This window comes from Chiloscyllium plagiosum, chromosome 23 (assembly GCF_004010195.1).
Source record: "Chiloscyllium plagiosum isolate BGI_BamShark_2017 chromosome 23, ASM401019v2, whole genome shotgun sequence".
In the NCBI taxonomy this organism is placed as follows: Eukaryota; Metazoa; Chordata; class Chondrichthyes; order Orectolobiformes; family Hemiscylliidae; genus Chiloscyllium; species Chiloscyllium plagiosum.
The window spans coordinates 45114031-45123043 of record NC_057732.1 but is presented as its reverse complement, the minus strand read 5'-3'; positions in this window follow the sequence as shown (position 1 = coordinate 45123043).

Below are 9013 nucleotides of genomic sequence, written 5' to 3'. Positions count from 1 at the left end.
TGATCCCCCGGTCTCTCCGGCCTCGGGCCTTAACCGCCCCCTGCGTTTGAAACTGCCGCCGCTCGAATGCACCAATCAGCGGCCACCTCGTCGCTGGGGCAACGCCGGGGCCTTCCCGATCCATGTCCAATCTGAAGCCTCACTCGAGCTGAGAAGGCGCTTGTCAGCAAAATACTCTACACCAGTGTGAAAGAAAGGCAAGAACACATCGATTTATTAAACACGTGTGTCAACGAATTGTATTCCCTGAACTTATCATATACTGAACGCAAAGTTTATAAGTAGCAAAATCTTTTAAGTTCGCATTATTTTATGTGTAATTATTTTCCTGCACATTATCGTTAGATTCACTAATTTTATTTGTTTCTTTAGATAACTTCAATTGTACATATTGCAATTATATATTTAAGGTGAGGGGGGATTCAAAGGAGATGCGGGGGCAAGTTTTTTTTACACAATGGTAAGAATCTGGAGCAGAAAGTGAGGTCTGCAGATGCTGGAGATCAAAGTTGAAACTTTATTGCTGGAACAGCACAGCAGGTCAGGCAGCATCCAGGGAACAGGAGATTCGACGTTTCGGGCACAGGCCCTTCTTCAGGAATGAGCAGAGAGTGTTCAGCAGGAGAAGATAAAAGGTAGGGAGGAGGGACTTGGAGGAGGGGCGTTGGAAATGTGATAGGTGGAAAGAGGTCGAAACGTCGAATCTCCTGTTCCCTGGATGCTGCCTGACCTGCTGTGCTGTTCCAGCAATAAATGCTGTTCCAGCAATAAAGTTTCAACTTTGATCTCCAGCATCTGTAGACCTCACTTTCTCCTTGAAGATTTCAACCTACTGCGAATCCTCTTACAAGGATGCCTTCCTTGAAGAAGCTCTCTGCCTCTCTCTACAAAGATTTCAGTGAGTCCCTCTCTCACTGCACACCCCAGGTCCTACTCCGACCTATCACCCTCACCTTGACCTCTTTCCACCTATCACATTTCCAACGCCCCTCCTCCAAGTCCCTCCTCCCTACCTTTTATCTTCTCCTGCTGAACACTCTCTGCTCATTCCTGAAGAAGGGCCTGTGCCCGAAACGTCGAATCTCCTGTTCCCTGGATGCTGCCTGACCTGCTGTGCTGTTCCAGCAATAAAGTTTCAACTAAGAATCTGGAGCACACTGCTTGGGGTGGTGATAGAGGTAGGTATGATAAACTTCTAAAGGTTTAAGGGACTTTTAGAAAAGCACGTGAATATGCAAGGAATTGAGGGATATGGACCAAGGCTAGGCAGAAAAGATTACGATAATTTGTTGTCATGTTCGGCACAATATCGCAAGCCGAGGAGCCCACTCTACGAGACAATTCTCTGTTCCAGTTAAAACACATTCTTTTTTGAACAACTCAAATTTGTGTAATATCTGAGTTAGTGATTTTCTTGGGTATCTTTTTAGCTGGTGCCTGAAAGCTGTACCAGGTTCTTCAGGAGATGCTCTGTCACCACTTCAGGCCAACAAAATCCTTAACTGAAATTCTGTGGAAATGTCCATAAGTTTGAAGCAGAACTGGGGAGTGAGGACTTTTCAGAATCACTGATCCTTTCAACTGGCCTCCCTGGTATGACTGGTAAGTAGCAGAACAAAAAAAACGAAGAACATGGAAGCTGGAAATCAGAAAGAGCACTGGAACCAAAATGTGGATGAGTTTCTCTAGCAAATTCTGTTTTTATCAAATATTTGCACAGTAACTCTTTAAAGTTGCTCGTACTTGTTAATTTTGTGTGTTTAATTAATTTTAGTGTCACTCTTTATAACTTAATATTACACTCCCTTGATCAGTCTAGACCTTTAGAAAATAAAATATAATTATATTTGTACAATGACATTTTCACACTGATTTTAATGTACACTATTGCTTACTGTAATATCGTCACAGACTTAAACAGAGTATGGAGACTCTAGGACAGGAGTAAACTGACTGTGTTTAACCAAGGAAGTTAAGAGTAGTACCAAATTGAAAGAAAAGACGTACAATGTGACAAAATCATGCCAAAGATTTGTGGTAACCTAGAGGATTAGGAAGGTATTAAAAGCCATCAAAAGACAACTGAAAAAAAGTCAACAATAATTATAGGGCAAACTAGCAAGTAATATGAAAATGGAGAGGAAGATCTTCTTTAAATTAAAGGAAGCATAAGGTCAAAGTGGACATCGGCTGTTTAGAGAATGAGGCAAGGGAAATCGTGATGGGAAACTAGGAAGTGGCAAAAATGTTGAATACTTACAAAATGTTCCCATGTTGCAAATGGGTTCTGTTATTGAATCCATTTGCAAATCAATGTGTATGAATGTTGGAACAGAATGCAGGATAATATAAAGTAGACATTTATAAATACAGAAAATATTCATACGTTGGATCTTTAAAATTACGCCCATGTATAGGATTGCATTCATAATCACGACTGATCATAAGTCAGACGTAGTTCCCCTGTACTTTGCATCAGTTTTCATGTTTGAAGATTCTAAAAGAGGGGAGGCAAGGAATTAAACACAATAACTGTCAAAAGAAAAAAAATACTCAGAGAACCAGCGCTGCTAAAGGTCAATAAGTCTCCTGGATCTGATGAGTTTCAGGAGAAAGTGAGGTCTGCAGATGCTGGAGATCAGAGCTGAAAATGTGTTGCTTTTGCCCGAAACGTCGATTCTCCTGTTCCCTGGATGCTGCCTGATCTGATGAGTTTCATCCAAGAATATTGAAGGAAGTAGCTTCAGTGATAGTGGATGTACTGGAAGTAATCTTCTAAGAATTCTTAATAAGTTTCAGAGGACTGAAAAACTGCCAATCCAACATCCTTACACAAAGAGCAGAAGACAAAAACCAGTAACTATAGGCCAGTTAGCTTAAGAATGTTATTGGGAAGATATTGGAGTCTATCATAAAGGATGTAAAGGAAGACCATTTAGAAGTACATAATACAATTAAGCAGAGTCAGCTTCATAAACAGGAAATCATGCCTGTCAAGTTTATTAGAATTCTTTGAGGTGGCAATAACATAAAGAGGAAGCTTTATATAGTTGAATTCCTAAAAGGCATTCAATATGGTACTGCACATAAGGGTACTTAATAAGAACTAGTGGTGTTAGGGGTAAGTATATTAGCATGGATAGAGGATTAGCTAACAAATAGAATACAGAGAGTTAAGATAAAGGCATCATCTTTTCAGGATGGCAACCCGTAACTAGTGGAGTGCCACAGGGATGAGTGCTGGGGACACGGTTATTTACAACATATATTACTGGCTTGGATGAAGGAGGTGCACCGAGTATCACTAACTTTTTGGAAAATACCAAAATAGATGGGAAGGCAAGGATGAAGTGAAGATGACACAAAGAGTGTGCACTGGGATTTAAACAGAGTGGGAAAAAAATCTTGACTGATGGAATATAATGTAGAAAAATGTAAGATCATGCACTTTAGCAGGGAGGTTAGAACAGCTGAATATTATCTAAATTATGAAGACAGCAGGAAACTGCTGCACAGGGATTTGGGGATCCTCCTATATCCTCATCCAAGTTCAGCAGGTAATAGGAACAGCAAATGTCAACTTTAGCCTTTACTTCAAAGGGAATAGGTGAGAAAAATAGGGAGGTTTTGATTCATCTATAAAAGGCACTGGTACGACCACAACTGTGAATATCTTTGGGCCCCTGATTTCAGCAAAAGTATAATGACATTCGAGACATAACAGAGAATATTCATCTGATTGATTATAGGTATAGAGGGATTTCCTATTGAGGAGAGGTTGAGTATATTGGGTTTGTACTTATTGGCGTTTAGAACAATAGAATATCAAAACAGATGAGATTCTTTGGAGGCCAAATGGGGTAGATGCAGAAGGGTGCTTCCCCTGTGAAAAAATCTCAGATCAGAGGGCATAATCTCAAAGTAGAGGAATGCCCAATAAAGGCAGCGATAACGAATTTCATCTCTCAGAGGGGATGTAATCTGAGGAATTCTTTACCTAGAAGGCTGCAGTGACTGGGTTAAATCTATTCATGGCTGAGAGAGAGCTTTTACCACTAAGGGAATTAAGCATTGTGGGGAAATGGCAGGAAAGTAGAGTTGAGGATTATCAGATTAATTCATAAGACTATAAGGGATCGGCCGTTTAGCCCCTCGAGATTACTGCACCATTCAATCGGACCATGGCTGATCTGACATTCTTCACATCTAGTTTCCTGCCCTGCCCTTTCCCCACAGCCCTTGATTCCCTTACTGATCAAGAATCTATCTATTTCACCCTTAAATGTACACAAGGGTGCTGGTCCCATAGCTTTCTGTGACAAAGTGTTTCAAAGGTTCACAACCCTCCAAGAGAAGAAATTCCTCCCCATCTCGTTCATAAAATTGGTGCCCCTTTATTCTGAATCTATACCTTCTGGCCCTAGATTCTCTCGTGTGGGTAAACCCGCTCAGCATTTACCCCGTCAAGCTCCTTAAGAATCCTATATGTCTCAATGAGATCACCATCTCTTGTTCTTCTTAACTCCAGTAAGGAGAGTCCCAACCTGTTTAACCATTGCTGATAAGACAACAGGAAATGATGTCACCACAGGAAATGACATCACCAACCCAAGGAAACCCAAATACATAAATAGAAAGCAGGCTATACCACCAGTGCTTCATCCGGAGGCTCACTGAAGATGTTACCTAGTATGGTGACTAAACGTCTGAAAACGAGCCTTCCAGTTCAGTGAGCAAGCCAACATCCAAAATCTATCAATCTCTGCCTTGAACATACCCAATAATTGAGTCTCCACAGTCCTCAAGTATAGAGAATTATGAAGAATCACCACATTCTGCATGAAGAAATTCATCCTTATCTCAGTCTTATCTAATCTATCTCTTATTCTGGGGCTTTCTCTCCTGATTATAGTCTTGTCCATCAGTGGAAACATCCTTCCCAAACTATCGTGTCAACTCTTGTAAGAAGTCTGTATGCTTGATTGAGGTCATCTCTATTCTTCTAAATTCCAGAAAATAAATGCTAGTTTATTCAATCTTTCTTCAAAGGACAGTCCCTCCATCCCAGGAATTAGTTTGCTGAATCTCTCTGCGGCAAGTATATTTTTCCGAATGTAAGGAGACCAAAACTGAACATGATACTCCAGATATGGTCTCATCAAATGGTTTATTTAATTACAGTAAGAATTATTACATGGGTCGACATGGTAACTCAATGGTTAGCACTACTGCCTCACAACACCAGGGACCCAGGGTTGATTCTAGCTTCAGGTGACAGTCCCTGTGGAGTTTGCACAATCACCCTGTGCCTGTGTAGATTTCCTCTAGGGTTCCAGTTTCATCCTACAATCCAAAGATGTGCAGGTTGCATGGATTGGCCGTGCTAAATTGCCAGGTTTGTGCAGGCTAGGTGGATTAGCCATGGGAAATACAGGGATAGTGAAGGGAGGTGGGTTTCAGTGCGATGCTCTTCGGATGGTTGATGTGGACTTGATGTACTGATTGGCCGACTTCATCACTGTAGGGATTCTATGCATTTTTAACTCAGTTCTCAAATTCTGTTGTAATAAAGGCCAGCATACTATTTGTCTTAATTACTTGCTATACTCTGCATATTCAGTGACTCTTGAACAAGGCTGTTCATATTCCACTGAGTATCACAGATGTTTCAATCAGCAACAAGGCAATTATATTCAACTACAGTCTGTAACCTTATGGCCGGGCATACCTCCCAATCTACTATTACCATCAAACTAGCTGATCAGTCGTGGCTCAGTGATGACTGCAAGAGCGCATGCCAGAATTATCACCAGGTAAATGAGATGTCAACTGAGTGAAATTACAATACAGGTCTACTTGTGTGCCAAGCAGTGTAAGCAGTATGTGCTCAACAAAGCTTAGTAGTACTGGAACAAACAGATCTCATTTCTTCAGTCCTACCACATTCAGTTGTGAATGGCAATGAACTTCTCTTTATCATAAGATCAAAAGTGCAGACATTTGCTGATGTTTGTACAATGTTCATCAATTTGCACTTCCTTGGATAATGAAGCAGTCAATGTCCAAATGCAGTAACTTTCAGGCTTTGGCTGATAAGTGGCAAAAAGCATCCATGCCAAACATGTGCAAGGTATTAACCAACTCCAACATGCTGTGGGTTACCACTGACTAGAAACTGAACTGCTCCAGCAATATAGATGCTGTGGCTACAAGAGCAGGTCAGAGACTGGGAATTCTGTAGCGAGTGAGTCACTTCATGACTCCTCCAAAGCCTGTCGACCAACTACAAAGCTCAGGGGTGGGATGGAATAATCTCCACTGGATAATTGTAGCGTGATCAACACTCAAGAAGCTCAACCAACATCCAGGTAGAAGCAACACACTCAAATATAATCCCTTTAATATTTATTCTTTTTATGACTGATGCTTTATAGCAACAATGTGTACCATCCACAAGATTTACTACAGCAACTCACCAAGGCTCCTTTGACAACACTTTCCAAATCTGTGACCTCTACCACCTGGAAGGACAAGGGCATCAGGTACATAGGAACACAGTTTCCTGCAAGTTGCCCTCCATGTCATACACCATCCTGATATGGAAGTATATCATTGTTCTTTTACTGTCACAGGGTCATAATTCTGGAACTTCCTCCATAACAACATTGTGGGTAGACCGTGGACTGCGGTGGTTTAGGAAGGCAGCTTGTTCCTTCCATCTCAAGGGCAATTAGGTATTGGTAATATTTGCTGACCTGACCAACATGCCCACAGCCGATGACTGAAGAAAAGGGAAACCGTAGAACATTTAGTTTAAGGCCGACAGTATTGCTTTTGGGAAAACTGGTGATCGCCATAATTAAAATGACTAATGCATTCACTAACCTGCAACAGAATGGCCTGTATCACCCTATTGTGTTTCTGAAAATGTGTTACTTATGAAAATAATACTTAATTGAATAATTCTAACTTGAGACACAAGCTATTGCATTAGAAGTGATGCATTATTTACAGCAGTACATTATTGAATTTTTTCCGAGCTCCAATTTCAATGTCTAATAAAAGAGAACACATCTGTATTTATTCAATCTTAATACACCAAATAGTAAAATGATTCTTAATCTACATTTAAAAAGGGATACAGTTAAACAAACAATAGTCCTTTAGAAATGATAAAATTGTAACAAGGCTCAATTATTATCATTGAAAAATGTTGAGTATTTTGATATGGACTTTTTGGTGCTTGCTCTGATTAGATAGTAGAATTAGGTAAAATTTATTGTATAGAAACGATCAGGGTGATTTTCACTTGGATCAAATGGATTAAGACATGGACTCAAAATTGTGAATTAGCAAAGTGAACATTTGGTAAGAATACCGTATGAAGATATGTAGCCACCATGATCAATTTTAAATTACAGGAATCCTAATTTAGCATCAGTAGCCTATTGAGGCATTATCAATTATAATGAAATGTCAGTTGAGCAAAGGCTTCTGGGTTGTAATTTCAGTGTGACCAAAATCAGAGAGCATCATGAACTAATCACTGTTCAAACCTGCCTTGAGAGAGATTGCATTGACTTGGAACTTGGTGCATAATTTGAGGATACTTATTCTGCTGACAGTGAAAAATAAGGAAGAACATCATATACGACAGCTGCTCTGCAGTACTTAGAGAAATTATGAAAATATTTTATCCAAAACAGGTAAAAATAGAAATAACATATAAAACATTTTGGCTAGCAGAGATTTTAAGGAGATGCTCAGAAGAAAAGAAATAGCTGTCAGGAAGTTGCCAAAGAAAAACTAACTCTCAAGATCCACACAAGACCAAATACTCTCTTTTGAATTTTGCTCCCTGATATTATTGTCTGAAAATAAACAGTGTCTTATTGTTAAAATCAGAAAACCAGATGAAAATCTTGCTTAATTATTGACCTTTCAGGTTCTTAGTCTTTAAATATTTGTGAAGAATTGCCAAAAGTAAAAAAAAGATTTTTTTAAAAGAAAAAAAAAGCAAAAGCAGTGTAGAGATGAGGCTTAATGAATGTGTAGGTGGTGATATGCAAACAAAACGAGGATGGTGTGAGAAAAAAATGAATTCATACAGCGAGTGGTTAGTATATGGAATGCAGTGCCTAGAAATATGCCGATGCAGGTTCAGTTGAGGCATTCAAGAGGACATCTGATGATTATTTGCATTAAGGTGGTGTACAGGGAAATGGGGAAAAGGCAAGAGATTGGCACTTGATAACAATACTGGTGTTGACATGGTGAATTGAATGGTCTCCTCCCACACCATCCCATTATATAATTCTGTAGGTGAGTCTCTGATGTAAACTGTGATGTAACTGTCAACTCAATAGTTATGTGATAGTACTCCGATAGGAAGTTGGAATTTGGAACTCGTACAGCTCAGAGCATACTGCTCTGTCGCCTTACTTTCATGCACAGATTGTTAATTAATGTTGATTAAATGTAAGGACAAAGTGAGGACTGCAGATGCTGGAGATCAGAGCTGAAAATGTGTTGCTGGAAAAGCTCAGCAGGTCAGGCAGCATCCAAGGAACAGGAGAATCGACATTTCGGGCATAAGCCCTTCTTCAGGAAGAGGGGCTTATGCCCGAAACGTCGATTCTCCTGTTCCTTGGATGCTGCTTGACCTGCTGCGCTTTTCCAGCAACACATTTTCAGCTTGATTAAATGTAACCCAAGTTTATCCTGAGCTATTATTTAGAACTGAAGAATATGACTCACTTGAAAACGTGGCAGCAGGGAGATATCAGTTTTGGATAGATGGTGTTTTTCTCAGAAATCTGAACAGCCACTAAGCACTGTTGAGGAACTACAAAGCTAAGATTTGAAGATTTACTGGAAGTGAAGTAAATTGAAACACACTCTGAAGTAGCATGCCAGTTAAGCGGTCACTATCATTTCCACAGCCCTTCGATACTGTTGAACAATCAAGGCATATTTCAACAGGTACAGAATCGCTTCAATCTGCATTTGAAGC